This window comes from Dioscorea cayenensis, chromosome 1, assembly GCF_009730915.1.
Source record: "Dioscorea cayenensis subsp. rotundata cultivar TDr96_F1 chromosome 1, TDr96_F1_v2_PseudoChromosome.rev07_lg8_w22 25.fasta, whole genome shotgun sequence".
Classification (NCBI taxonomy): Eukaryota; Viridiplantae; Streptophyta; class Magnoliopsida; order Dioscoreales; family Dioscoreaceae; genus Dioscorea; species Dioscorea cayenensis.
Window position 1 is genome coordinate 8,210,536 of NC_052471.1, and position 15,171 is coordinate 8,225,706.

The 15,171-nt window shown below is 42.3% G+C and overlaps 1 non-coding gene across 1 annotated transcript; it reads right to left on the bottom strand.

The window, feature by feature from the left end:
- Positions 1 to 2,192: 2,192 nt before the first annotated feature.
- LOC120266645 lies at positions 2,193 to 2,299 on the bottom strand. The gene has a single exon (XR_005538218.1). It is a non-coding gene; the product is annotated as a small nucleolar RNA R71 (small nucleolar RNA).
- Positions 2,300 to 15,171: the final 12,872 nt, after the last annotated feature.

Genomic DNA, 15,171 nt, shown 5'->3' on the forward strand with positions numbered 1-15,171 from the left:
TTTACAATCTTGCTTGTATTAGATTAGTATACCATGCTTGAATTGTAAGGTTAGAAAGTGAGTGATGGAGGAGTAATAGGAGCTCCTTAACCCCGTGGAATATGATCCTTGGGCTTTTGCTCAAGGTATTACTTGGCGACCCTGTACACTTGCGGGTAATCAATCACTTGTGCATATTTAGCAAGATCTCCACCAACGTGACCATTTTATTGAAGAACCAAGACTATCTATGGCGTAAATGTGTGCCCGTTTACATTACCTCAATAAAAGCATGGATTCGGGAATATTTCGGGGGCACTGTACCATTGTACTGCAGCAAGCACTTCAGTAATCACTGTAGCACATACTGTTCACAGCCGGCCGAAGAAAGAGCAACACAAAGGAGCCACACGGACATGTGGAAATTCCGCATGCCCTTGCGTTAATTCCACAGGCCCGTGTGGAATATCCACAGGAGCGTGTGGAATCCCGATTCCAACCCTATTTAAGGCTGATTTCAGCCCGGATTTCAACATTCTTTTCTCCATCTTTTCCCCAACATGAGAGAAGGCTGCAGCTAGGGTTTTGAGAGGTATTGGCTAGGGATTTGGAGAGGTTCTATGGTAGAGGAGCCTCCGTCGGATTGATTCAGTAAGGCGTATCTTATACCAGACAAGGGGATCTTGCGACGAGTAGAGGACTCTCCACAAGACCATCGCCACCACTATCGAGGGGGTTTTCCTATGGATTGTTTTCTTTTACATTTGATTTCATTATCATTTGTATTGTGCTCCATGGAGAACAAAACACCTAGTGGGTACATGGGTATTTGTGAACGCTAGGATGTTTTAGTTTTATTGAATCTTTTTATTATGCTTTCAATTAATTGATGTTATTGTGAGTACCAATCTTGAATGTTTTATTGTTTGAATACTCTATTAGAGTAACACTAGGGTTGAGAGTTCACGTGGTAACCCTTGTGAGTGAGTGACACACCACGAGAGTAAGACAAAGCTTGATTGGAGAGGGTTGAGAGGGTGAGTCGAGAGGTACAAGAGTGTCCCCTTTCCCCTCAGGTGTGATAGATTCTGGAATAAGGGTTAGGTCTATAATTAGGAAGAGATTTATCACTTGGAATCCCTAGAGCTTAATGTAATCCTTCTTTTGAGTGCGAGGTTGAGAAGTTGTTCAACCTCTCCACCGGGACATGTAGAGGATTAAGCTTGGTTAACCCTAGATTCGGGGCCATGCATCAAAAAATGTCCATGACTCACCATTGCATTAGTTAGGAAGCATAATAGAGAGTTCTTGCAATTGAAACGATTTTCCTAGGCAGATCAATACCCGGGTACTGCATCTTTATTGATTGCCTTACCTTTTCCTTTACGTTTGCTCTCTTTCAGGTTGTTTAACTTTTGAGAATTGAATCTTGTCACACATATCACTATTCATCTTTCATATAGTTAAGAAGCAAATTATGTATTTTTATTCCGTTTTCCCTATGGATACGATACCCCACTCACCTAGGATTTATTACTTCGACAACTCCGTGCACTTGCGGGGAGCCCTGGCAAGTTTTTGGATACTTTGCACTTTTGTTTCCTTAGCTATTCCTTTATCCATTCTATTTCACATTTTTTTTTCTATCATCGTTCTGATTTGTTTTTTTTCCTTTGTGTAGCTTCAAGTTGATAACACGAGGGAATCCCTCAATATTGATTGAAGGAGATCCCGAGCTTGAAAGAACACTTAGAAGAAAAAGGAAAGGACCTGTGGAAGAACAATCTAATCTAGATGATTTGGAAGTTGAAGGATTAGATAATATGGCAGAAGAATAAGAGTAACAGAGGGCACTCTCTCATTATGCTAGACCCTCAGTTTTTGGCACACAATCGAGTATTGTGCGACCCCCAATTACAGCTCAGAATGTCGAGCTAAAGGCGGCATTCATCTACATGTTGCAGCAATCCGCACAGTTCAATGGTTTGGCCGATGAGGATCCAAACAGTCACATAGAGAACCTTCTCGAGGTGTGTGATATGCTCAAGATAAACGGGGTGACAGATGATGCCATCAAGTTGAGAGCTTTCCCATTTTCCCTAAAAGGGAGAGAAAAGCAGTGGCTACACTCATTACCTAGAGCCTCGATTACTACATAGGAGGAGATGGTAGAAGATTTTCTAGCCCGTTATTTCCCTCTTGAAAAATCTGCAAAGCTTAGGAATGAGATCTCATCCTTTGTACAGTCGGAATTAGAGTCTCTATTCGAGACATGGGAAAGGTTCAAGGAGCTCCTGAGAAAGTGCCCATAACACGGATTCCCGGAGTGGATGATTGTTTAGACTTTTTACAACAGGTTGAATCCGAGAACAAGAAAACTCTTGGATGCCGCAGCAGGAGGTACCTTAGGTGGCAAGACCCCCGATGTGGCCCGTCAACTTATTAAAGAAATGGGTTTAAACAGCTACCAATGGAATGCTAGGGAGAAAAAAAATGTGGCCGGTCTTCATGAGATAGATGCAATAACTTCATTGGCGGTGCAAGTGGAAAATTTGAGTAAGAAGATAGATCTTCTAACTTCAAACAAAGTGGCGGCTGTGAGTACTTGCACCGGGTGTGGTGGAGGACATGCTCCCTCCGATTGCCCGATCTCTATTGGTGATGCATCTTCGGTTGAGAACGTCGATTTTGTAGGTAATGGCATGAGGACTCAAGAAAACCCATACAGAAATACCCATAATCCTGGTTGGAAGAATCATCCTAATTTCTCGTGGAGAAACCAAGGTCCACAAAAGGCCATGGGGCAACCGGCTTTCCAACAACAAGCCCCGAATGTAGAAAACAGAGTTTCAGGTTTGGAAACCTGAATGAATGATTTGGAGAAGGCCTTGACTAGATTTGTGCAATCTTCAAATGCAAGGTTTGAATCAGTTGAGTCTACACTTCGCAATCACACCGCCTCTTTTCATAACCTTGAAAATCAAGTGGGGCAAATTGCGAAGTCTCTCTCGGAAAGGCCACATGGAAGCTTGCCGAGCAATACCGAGACCAACCCTAGAAAGCATGTGAAGGCGATCACTTTGAGAAGTGGCTGTGAGGTTGAAGGTAGGCTTCCGGGTAAGAAGCCAAAAGAACACGCACCCGAGGTTATAGAGGTCGACGAGGGAACAAGCAAAGAGAAGGAGGTGGCAACCCCACCTTTCAAGCGGAGAATCCCTTATCCCTCTAGATTAAAGAATGACCAAGGGGATGAACAATACAAGAAGTTCTTGAGTTTATTCAAGCAACTCCACATCAATATTCCTTTTGTTGAGGCATTAGCTCAAATGCCTAAGTATGCGAAATTCTTGAAAGACTTGTTGACTAAAAAGAGGAAGTTGGAGGAGAGTGCTTCAGTGATTTTAGATGCATCTTGCTCGGTAGTGTTGCAAAAGAACATGCCAAACAAGAAGAAAGACCCGGGAAGCTTCATCATTCCGTGTAATATTGGCAATCTAGGTGAAGAAATGGCATTGGCGGACTCAGGGGCTAGCATCAACGTCATGCCATACACTTTCTTTCAAAAGCTAGGCTTGGGTGAGCCTAGGACCACTCGGATGACTTTGCAATTGGCAGACCGAACGGTGCGACATCTGAGGGGCATTATTGAAGACGTGCTTATCAAGGTGGATAAGTACATTTTTCTGGTTGACTTTGTAGTGCTAGACATCGATGACGATGCGGATGTACCCTTGATACTTAGGAGACAGTTCTTGCGGACTTCCAAAGCATTCACTGATATGGATGCGCAGGGAGCTAACTTTGAGAGTCAGAGATGACAAGCTCACATACCGCCTTGCTGAAGCCATGCGGCATTCTCTTGATTTTGATGATACTTTGTATTTTCTAGACACTATTGGTGAGATTGTTGATGAATACATGCAGGAATGTTCAATCCGGACTCGTATGAGGGTTTGTTCGACCAAGAGGAGGAAATTGAAGAAGTAATGATGCTTGGTTTGACTGAAGATGTACCGTCTAACCCGGGGATCGTGAAGAACATGCTCCGAAAGATGATTTGGCAAGGAGACACCACCGGAAACACTCTAAGACTGTTGGAGGTGTGTGCGAACCGATCGATGAACCATTTCTAGGTAGTCCCAAGCCCGACAATTCACCCTCTACTCTCAAGAGACTTTGCTCATCATGCTTTCAAGCCATGGGTAAGAGGGCAATTTTCATCTATAAACCCCCATGAGGTAAGACCAGATACGTCAAGCTTAGTGACGTTAAACAAGCGCTTCTTGGGAGGCAACCCAAGTGTTTACTGTTTTTTCCTATCATAGTTTAGTTTTGGATGAATAACTTGTTAAGTGTTGGTGTCTTCATGTTTAGATGCTTGTGATGTTTTCATTTTGGCGGATTTCTGTGTTATCGTGTGTTTTCATGTGGATTTGGTGAAGATTTATTCGCTTGAGTTTGTTTCTATTGTATTTTGCTGGTAATTGTTGCATAAAAGAGCAGGCTCTGAATCTGTAAACATGTTCAAAAAATTTCTACAGAGCCAGTAGAGTTTTTCAAGTCATCCAGAGAAGGTTGTATTGAGTAGACTCGCCCTTGTGAACGACCTTGCAATTATTGCACGGCTGTGCAAAATTACCGCATGGGCGTGCGTTGTTTTGCAGAAACCTGGGAATTTTTCCCGAGAGCACATAGGCGTAGGTATTTTCTGCACGCTCATGCGGATTTTGGTAGACGATCCCTTCTCCATCCCGAGAGCGCACAGGGGCGTGCGAATGCCCCTGTGAATTGGGCATGTGATTATCCACGGCCGTGCGGAATTTCCTCACGGGTGTGCGAAACACTTAGTGATTTTCTCTCAGGGGTGTGCGGGTTCCCCTGTGGGTCGGACGCACGGGCCTAGGTAATTTCCACACGCCTGTGTGAGTGTTTTCAGAGACAACAAGAGCTATCCCGAGAGTATACAGGGGAGTGCTTCTGCCCTAGTAGCTGTCCACTGTGGAGACACACGGGCATGTCGAATTTCTGCATGCCTATGCGGATATACAAAACTCCAAGGGGTGCGAGTTCCTTTTGAAGAAGACTTGTTTCTCTTCATCTACATCCTCTCCACTCTCTTCAAAATACTCTAGCATTTGTGTTCGACCTTGTACTGCCGATTTTGGAGGATTTTTACTTGGTTTTCCGGCCTATTCCTATTCTCCTCGTCTCAACTCGTCGGTAAGCCCCTATCTTTGATTTTCTTTGCCAATTCTTGATTCTAATCAATGAACTTGCTAAGAATGCTTCATTTTTGCAATTAGAGTGTATGATCATACTTAGAATGAAGTTAGAAGGGTTTAGAAGTGTTTTGTTGGATTTTTGAGGCACTGCCGTGCGGTTCTTCATACCCTGTGAATCCACACGGGCTTGCGGAAATTCCCCACGACCGTGTCGATTTTTGCAGCATCATTTATCCAGCTTGTTTGATTGATTTCCTTTGAAAATTTGCTGGATATGGCACCTAGGTCAAAGAAGCAAGCAGAGAAATGGCCGCGGGAGTCATCCTCCAGTCCGAGGGCATGAGTTTCACCATTCCTGAGCATCAGTCTCGTTTTGTGCGTCTGTCGAGACTTCGGTTTGAACAGACTCGGTATATGGACAGTAGCATACTCCGAGACTTACAGCAGGGGGATGAATTTGCTGGAGAGGTCGAGGACCTTGTTTGAGTAAGGGGGCGGAGTCAGTTATTGACGACTAGAGAGCCAGCCATCCGTGGGCTCATACTAGAGGTTTTGTCGTCATTTGAGTTCGATAGATCATATGAGAGATCCGATAGCTTGGACGCCATCCAGTTCAGGGCGTTTGGACATCACCACTGCTTGAACATCATGCAGTTCTCAGTCTTGCTTGGGCTATACGAGGAGGCATTCACGGATACTGAGAAGTATTCTCAGCTACCGACTGATTATGCTGGAGCTTTGACCCCTCAGAAAGCCTACCGAGTGCTGTGTGGTCAGGGTTAGTACGAGTCGGGGGTGTCTAAGGCCACGTGCCTTTCCCGACCTGCCTACCGATATTTACACACCATTATGAGTAGGTTGGTGAATGGTGGTGGTGACATCACAGGTGTTCTGAGCCGCCAGGAGCTTTTATATCTGTATTTGATGGTGTAGCGCATACCGATTCATTTGGGGCACATCCTTGCAAAGTACATTCATCATCAGGGGCATTATGCCAGATTGGGAGCGATCTTCTCGGGCCCCTACATTACGAGACTAGTCATGGGCATGGGCCTCTTGGATGTAATTCGTGGGGCTAAGAGGACGAGTACTCCTGCTGCCCTGAGTCTGGAGACGATGAGATTGATGGGTATGATCCGCCGAGTATGGACGAGGATATATCCCTTGGTTCTAAAGACTCCATAGATAGCTGAGGATGAGGGTGATGATCCAGAGGCTTCTCAGCCTGCCTCCGAGCCTCAGCCGATGTCAATGGAGACTGACGCACCTCCGGTGACAGAGGACCCATCCCCGATACGTATGTTCTCACCATCTTTAGGACATGATCATTTTGAGAGGCTCGAGAGTGTCATGGGGGTAGTAAAGACAGAGATTGCTGAGGCATAAGCGGAAATAGTAGAGGTGCGTGCGACGCTAGCCGGACAATTTATAGGGTCCATGGCGCATTTCAACGTTTTACAGCAGATCCTTTAGAGAGATGTTGCTGCATCTTTTGTACTACGACCGCGCACCTCCCAGACGCCCCCTTCATCACCATCATTGAACCCACCAACACCTTCTGATCCAGCACCAGTAGCAAAGGAGCCAGAGCGTGGCTCCGACACTTGACTTGCTTTTATTTCTACTTGCATTTTATTTTTGGACATGTTATCCTCAGAAAGGACTCTCCTTCTGAGCTTATTTTTGTTTTGTTGTCTCAAGTTGTATTTCTTGCTCTATCTTATATATACTCGAGTTTTGTTTTTCTTTTATTGAGCTCTACTGAACTACCTCGTGTATGCGTGCAGATGGTCTTGTCATCATGGGAATTGAGAACTTGCCATAGACACGGCCAAGGTGCTTCGGCACTTGGCATGTGTGCCTCACAACCCATTGGAACATCACCCCCAAGGATTTAGGTCCACCAAATGCAACACTAGGAGTTAGGGGAGTATTGTTTCGATTGCTTCTCCCACAATTATACTTGATTGATATACATTATAAGTGAGCTTGCATGTGTACATTGAGGTCAATGTACAACTTAAGTGTGGAGGGGGAGTTTTATAGTGCACATATCTTTTACACTATTTTGATTGATATATATGCTCACATAGCCAATGGCGGTTCACCTTAGTTGCAATGAAGGTATTCTTGAGTTTAGGAGAATTTTTAACATTGAATGTTCTCATGCTTTAGTTCTTGCTTGAATTTTTAGGAATTTTTGCCCGAATAACATTTTGTGCACTTCTCATTCTTTAAACCCTTTTAGAAACTCAAGTCTAAGGTTAAAGGGACCAGTTTAAGTTTTGTTTCTTATGTTGCTTTTCTAAAAAAAAATGGAAAATGGAAAACAAAGAACGAACAAAATGTTTTTATCGTTTGATTGTGCTTGTTGGGTGAAAAGAGCTACCACCCATGATGTATGAAGCTACTCTCATAAGTTGGATACTAGCTATGCCCTATTGAGAAAAAGAGCTATGTCATGGAATGTGTGAATGCTACCACCCCAGTAGAAAGAGCTACCACTTCGAAAGTGTGAAAGCCACCTTAGCGGCCGATTTGGAAAAGGGCTACCTTAGAGGATGTGTGAAGCTACTACCTTTTTTGAAATGTTTGGTACTCTTTGTAGATAAATAAGTCCCTTATACCTAGAACTTTGAGGAGTATACTTTGGGTTGAGTTGAGTGAGTTCACACACTTAAAAGATTTCGGGTTTGTTATCCTTTTTAATTCAAGTTTTTAGCAAGAGCATTGGTTCTTTCGTATTTAGTGGTGAAATTTCCTTTACTGTTAGAATGCTTTCTTTCCATGTTTTGGTGAAATCAAGGCCAAGCACTTCCAATAGTCTCTTTATCTATGCATACAATGTTTTAACTTTTGCTTGAGGACAAGCAAAAGCTTAAGTGTGGGGTAGTTTGATAAGTGCTTGTGCGATAAGAATGTGAAGCGTTCTTTCCTTGTAATGAGCATTATTTTTGTCAGGTTTTAGCACTAATACATCGGTATTTATGTACTTTCATGCAGGTTGGGTTGTGAAAGAAGCAATTCCAGATCGTACTGCAACAATCACTTTAGCTGGCACTGTTCACAGCCGGCCGAAGAAGGAGCAAAATAGAGGAGCCACACAAGATGACCCTCCGGTGTGATAGATTCTACCTCTGTTCCTCGAGTTCTTTGTGGTGATAATAGAGCGAATGAGCCAAGGGATGACCCTCCGCTGGGGCTTAGTTATGAGTGCAACGGAGTGAAGTGTTGAGGTGATTTTAGCATCTAGGGCTTAATTGTGGTTAGGGACCTTTCTTTTGGACCAAGGGTTAGGTCTATAATTAGGAAGAGATTTATCACTTGGAATCCCCAGAGCTTAATGCAATCCTTCTTACGAGTGCGAGGTTGAGAGATTGTTCAACCTCTCCTCTGGGACATGTAGAGGATTAGGCTTGGTTAACCCTAGATTCGGGGCCATGCATCAAAGGATGTCACTGACTCACCATTTCATTAGTTAGGAAGCATAATAGAGAGTTCTTATACTTGAAACAATTTTCCTAGGTGGATCAATACTCGGGTACCTGACAAGGTCCCCTTGTGTATATCCCGCAAGTGCACGGGTTTGTCGAAATAATAATCCCGGATGAGCGGGTATCGAATCCACAGGAAGTAGGGAATAAAAGCACTTAATCCGCTTCATAGCTATGTGAAAGATCAGTAGTTATAAGTGTGACAATAATTCAATTCTCAAAAGTAAAAACAACAAGTAAGAAAGCACGATTAAAAGAGGATGTAAGGCAATCGATAAAGATGGGTTACTCGGATAATGCTCCACCCAGGACAATCGTTTCAAGTGCAAGAACTCTCTATTATGCTTCCTAATCAATGCAATGGTGAGTCATGGAAATCCTTAAATACATAGTCCCAAATCTAAGGTCAACTATGCCTAACTCTATACATGTCTTGGAGGAGAGATTAGATAACCTCTAAACCTCGTACTCGAATAGAGTTGCAATGAGCTCTAGGGATTCCAGGTGATAAATCTCTTCCTAATTATAGACCTAACCCTTTGGTCCAGGTGGAAGGTCCCTAACCACGATTAAGCCCTAGATACTAAGATCACCTCAACGCTTCACTCCGTTGCATGCGCAACTAAGCCCCAGTGGAGGGTCATCCCTTAGACCATTCACTCCATTATGGCCGCAAAAAACTCAAGGAACGGAGGTAGAATCTATCACGTCAGAGGGGAAAGGGGACGCTCCTGTACTTCTCGACTCATCCTCTCAACCCTCTCCAACCTAGCTTTGTCTAACGCTCATGGTGTGTCCCTCACTCACAAGGTTACCAACAAAAACTCTCAACCATAGTGTCACTCTAGGGAAAATGTTCATACAATCAAGCATTCAAGGTTGGAACTAACAACAAACATCAATGAATTGAAAGCATAATAAAGAGATTCAATGAAACAAATACATCCTAGGGTTCACAAATACCCAAGTACCCACTAGGGGTTTAGCTCTCCGTGGAGCTAAGTACAATCAAAGAAATAGAATGTAAAAGCAATGAATCCATAGAGAAACCCCCTCGATAGTCATGTCGATGGTCTTGTGGAAAGTCCTCTACTCGTCGTCCAAGGATTCCCTCGTCCGGTATAGGATACGCCTCGACAGAAGCTCTCCTACCAACCTTCTTCCTAAGGAATGACGATGTCAGAGCCGTAGAATCTCTCCAAAACCTTAGCCAATACCTCTCAAAACCCTAGCTAAAACCCTCTCTCAAGTTGGGAAAAAGATGGAGAAGAGAATGCTGAAATTGGGGCTGAATCGGCTTTAAATAGGGTTGGAATCGGGTGATCACACGGGCCTATGGATTTTACACACACCCATGTGGAATTTCCACACGGGCATGTAAAATTTCCAAATGCCCGTGTGGATTCCCTGAATTCCTGTTTTCTCAAGCGGCTGTGAACAGTGTTGCTACAGTACTTGGCATAAAATACTTCCCCAGTCCATACTTTCATCGAGGTGATGCAAACGGGCACACGTTCACGTCATGGATCGCTTTGCTTCTTTAATGATGGATAAGTTGGTGGAAATCTTGTTCTATGTGCATAAGTCGGAATGCTTGAGTATGACTGCCCTTGTACACCTCCAAATGGTTATGCTAACTAAAATACGAGGAGGTTGGCACACACTTTAGCATCTCACACCTGACCTATGTCTTCGCGTTTGAACCTTTGCAAGATTTCCTCCAAAATCGGTGCATTATGATCCACATTGGCTTCTTTCCTTCATACTCGGCCCGCAAATCTACCTGTATAAAAGTAACATAAAAACACACATATTAGTGTAAAAACCCAAGAAAAGTGATGCTCAGCATAAGGAAAGAATGCTTGGCATTCATATTACACAAGCACTTATCTGTACCCCATCTTTATCGATTGCCTTACCTTCTCCTTTACGTTTGCTCTCATTCGGGTTGTTTTACATTTGAGAATTGAATCTTGTCACACATATCACTTTTCATCTTTCATATAGTTAAGAAGCAAATTAAGTATTTTTATTCCCTTTTCGCTATGGATACGATACCCCACTCACAAGGGATTTATTACTTCGACAACTCCGTGCACTTGCGGGAACCCTGTCAGTGACGACAAGTTGACACACCATCTCGCGGAAGCTATGCGACATTCGCTTAACTTTGATGATACTCTTTACTTTCTTGACACTACCAATGAACTAAAAGATGAATATGTGCAGGAAATGATGAATCTAGACCCATATAAAGAGGTGCTAGACCCAAGAGTGGAAAATGAAGAAGCTTGATTCTTGGTCTAGAGGAAAAGGTACCATCTACCCCAGGGATCATGAAGAAGGTGCTCTGAAAGATGCAGCTAGCAAGGATACGCCACAAGAAATACCCCAAGGCTAATGTTGATGTACAAGAACAGAGTGAGCGTGACAAACCCTTATGTGGTAACATACACGATAACTCCTCCTCTACCCTGAAAAGATTATGTTCATCATGCTTTCAAGTTATGGGTAAGAGGGAAACCTTTATCTATGAGCCCCCGTGAGGTATAGGCATCCACAAACTACTTTTGGTTCCTTTCTTCCACTATTGTCTCCACAGCCGTACATGCACAAAAGAACACAAATACACATACATAGGTGATAAAATCTGAGAAAAGTAATGCTCAATGTAAAAAAAGAATACTTCATATTACTAATACACAAGCACTTATCAGGAGACTTCATCCTCAACAATCACACCACCAAAACCAAGCCAAATAAGTGGAAAAATTCCACAAATAAGCTCTAAGAATGCAAGAAAAATGAAGAAGATAAAACTAGGGCATCAAAGAGCTTACCGACGAAATATTGAGAAAACTAGAGTTAAACCTTAGGTAAACTACTAGATCGAAGTCTTAAAGAGGTTAGGAGGTGATCTAGGAGAAGAAATGAGAGTTTTTGGCCAACGAATGAAGGAGAAAGAAGTGAAACAAATCGGGAGAATATGAAGAAGAAAAAGGAGAGAGAAAAGGTGGCCAAAAAGCTAATACTTAACTCGATCTAATGAGGCCCTCATTGAGGCCGTATGCACCCTGAAAACATTTTGAGCAAAAAAAATGCTTCTCCAAGTGAATAAGGAAGGCTTTGAAAGGATTTAGAACACCTCCACACTTGAAAGAAAGTTTAAAAACTCGATCTAATGCATGAAATATCATCAAAACATGAGTTTCTCAAGAAAATAAGTGATTAAACTACAAAAAGGATGATGAGAAAAAATGCACAAGGCATGCATTCATGGACTTATTCACACAACAAAAACATAAAAGAAACACAAATACACTTAACTAGAAGACAATCTACACTTAACTAAAAATATGAAAAGAGGAAATTGAAGAAATTGAAGATTGGTTTGCCTCACAAGAAGCACTTGTTTAACATCATTAGCTCAATGCCCATCTTTCTTACCTTAAGGAGGCTTGAAGAGGGTGTGTTCATCCCGGCAACATGTAGCATAGCTACTTCCATGAAAGAAAAGAATTACCTTCTGGGGTGGTGTCAAATTAAAGGCCAAGCATGAGTTACCTTTTGGCCTCCATGGAAAGAGCTTGGGCCAGGAATTGTGCAATTTAAATGTGGACAGATCCTTAGATGGTTTGAACCTCCTCCCCGCTTCTTCTTTGGTCCCGACAAAAATTCCTTTGAGTATCCCACCACAAAGTTGCTTGGGCCTCCATGGAAAACGGTTCGGGCAAAAATTATTTAAGTTCGTCATGGGTGGGTCATTGGATGGCCTCAACCTCCTACCAACATTTTCTTTCTCGCCTTTTGAAAGTTTCCTTGAATTATCCAAAAGAGTTTTTGGTGCTTCCAAGGAAACAAGTTTCGTTAAAAACTTGTCAAGCTTTGCATAGGTGGATTAATTGGTGGCTTTAACATCCTATTCACAATTTTTTTTTAACCATGGTGTGATGAATTTATAATGCCCATAACATTTGCTTGGGCCGATAATGAAATATTTTTGGCTGGGAATTGTCCAAGCCTGACATTGGTGGGTTCAAGCATGACTTTGGTTTCCTCCCCACATCTTTAAATACAATTCCCAAAAATTTGTCTCTGAACTTGAAAATTATTGATTGCTTGATGGAATGGTCAATATTGAGGCAAGTAGTGTCTTCAAATGTGGTCGATGGAGTTTCTTCAACTTCCTCAAATTTTTCCATGGTCATGATCTCATCCTCCCCCTTGTCTTCTTCAATTTCAACTTGAGGTGGAACATCTATTATTTTCTCCAAAGGTATTGATGCCACATCAATTTCTTCTTCCACCTCCAACACCTCAATATTAACTTCCACCTTAATTTCATCGTTGTTCTCTTCCTTTCTAATGTCATTCTCAGATAAGTCTTCCATAGTTCATGGCAACCCGGTCAATATATTGGAAGGCTCTCCTATCTGTTTTTCCATACTTTGAATAGATTATTGGGTATTAAAAATTGTTTTATTCATGGTTTCAAGTTCAGCGTCCGCATTCATCATGAATCTTGCAAACACATCCTGTGTATCGAAACCCCATTAATTAAGTTGCATACTATAGATGACTGGAGGGTGGTAATGCCGTGGTTCTTGAAAGGACGGTTCTTGTAGCAATCCTTGGTGAGGGTATTCCCATTGTTGAGTATGATGATATGTCCAAGAATTTTGATGCCCTCCCCAATATGGATTGTAATTATTATGGTGTGGATTGCTTTGGCATTCTTTCATGGCAAAAATTTCTTCCAACTTTTTCTCTAGTGCAAACCAAACTAAAATCTATGGCCCTGTGACAACAAACCAAACTAAAATCAATAAGCTAACAAAGAAAACTAATAAATATGCACAAAAGGGGTAAAAGAAACATAGAAAGACAAATATTTACAAAAGAAAAGATAAATGGCTAGAGCAATAGACTACAAGCTTTCCTAATATCCCTTGAATGTCCCCAGCAACGGCGCCAAAAACTTGATTGCTTCCCCGCAAGTGTACGAGATCGCCAAGTAATACTCTGTGTGTGACACAGGGGTCATATTCCACGGGACAAAGTATTATTACTCACTCTTCATCTATTATCTAGCCTAAAATTTAATATAAGTGGAGAGAAATAAAACAAAAAAATTAACTTAAGCTAATTCTATTGCCGGGTAACTAGCACACAGATGTAAACAAACAAGGGAGTATCAAGCATGAGAAGGGAGTGTTCGGACAAGTAATCTACCTTGGGTTGTCATTAAGTCCCAAACTAGGATGGTTTAAAGATGCATTGATGATAGTTGAGACCTAGAGACCTCGTGAGTAGATTAGCCCCAATCTCTCGGTGACTAACCCCTAATCCCATACGAATGCCAATCGGAATCTCTTCCAGATCAACACACCTATGATTGCATTAAGTTCAAGGAAATCTTTAATAGGAGTAAACCTACTCTTCTTCAGCTTAAACCTAACATTGGAGGGCTACCAACACCCGATCTCTCGGTGCGACGGCACAAGTATCCCCTTTCAATCTCTCCTAGATCTAGTATGCATGAGTAGGTCACATATACACATAAAACTCATAATAGAATTACAGATTTCTCCATAAATGTAATTCTAAGCATCAAAGCACGAAAGATTGAATCTCAAACAACCATCAAATTAAATGAAGAACAACATCCCAAGTTCTTACACAAGATGAACCCTAGGATTCATCCAAATCCAAACACAACAATAAGTTAAACCCTCATGATATGGGGCACTTATACAACATACGATAAAGATAAAAACATAAAATAAGTAATGAAAACACCCTCTAGGTCATAATCCCCTTGAATAGATGAAGCATCGATTGGTGATGCAATGGTGGCTTAGATCTTCACTCCTACTCCTTCTCCTTTGCTCCTCTCCCTCTTGGTGATGATGTGTGCTCGTTTCCCATAAGGATCATCGCCAGAAGATAGCCAGAAATCCTCAAGAAAGTGTGGTGGCGGCTGCCCAAAAGGCCAAGAAGAAGTCTCCTTGCTTTACCCTCATAATGTGCTTTTATACCCCCCAAGTCGATGTATCCCGGGGTCAATCCTGAGGTCAATGTGGGGGTCATTGAGGTCGTATGGCTTAGGCCAAATATCTTGCCTCCAGGTGCTACAGTTCAATCCCGGGGTCAATCCTAGTCTGTATTGAGGCTATATGAACTAGAACACTTTCTGGCACGAAACTTCTCCAGGTGCTATAGTGACTACTAGAATGGCTCAGCTACAATACATCTACTGTAGTACTTCTACAACATTACTCCTTCTACAGTGAAATACGCTACAGTACTGTGAGACCAAGCTTTCTTCTCTTTTTTTCCCCAAATAATATCCTCGTGTTCTCCATGGTTCCTCCATGCCCTGCGAAGCAAATTATACTCGATTAAACACAAAACGGGCATCAATTCCTACCAAAAATACTTGTTATGTGTATAAAATACATATACTAAAACACATA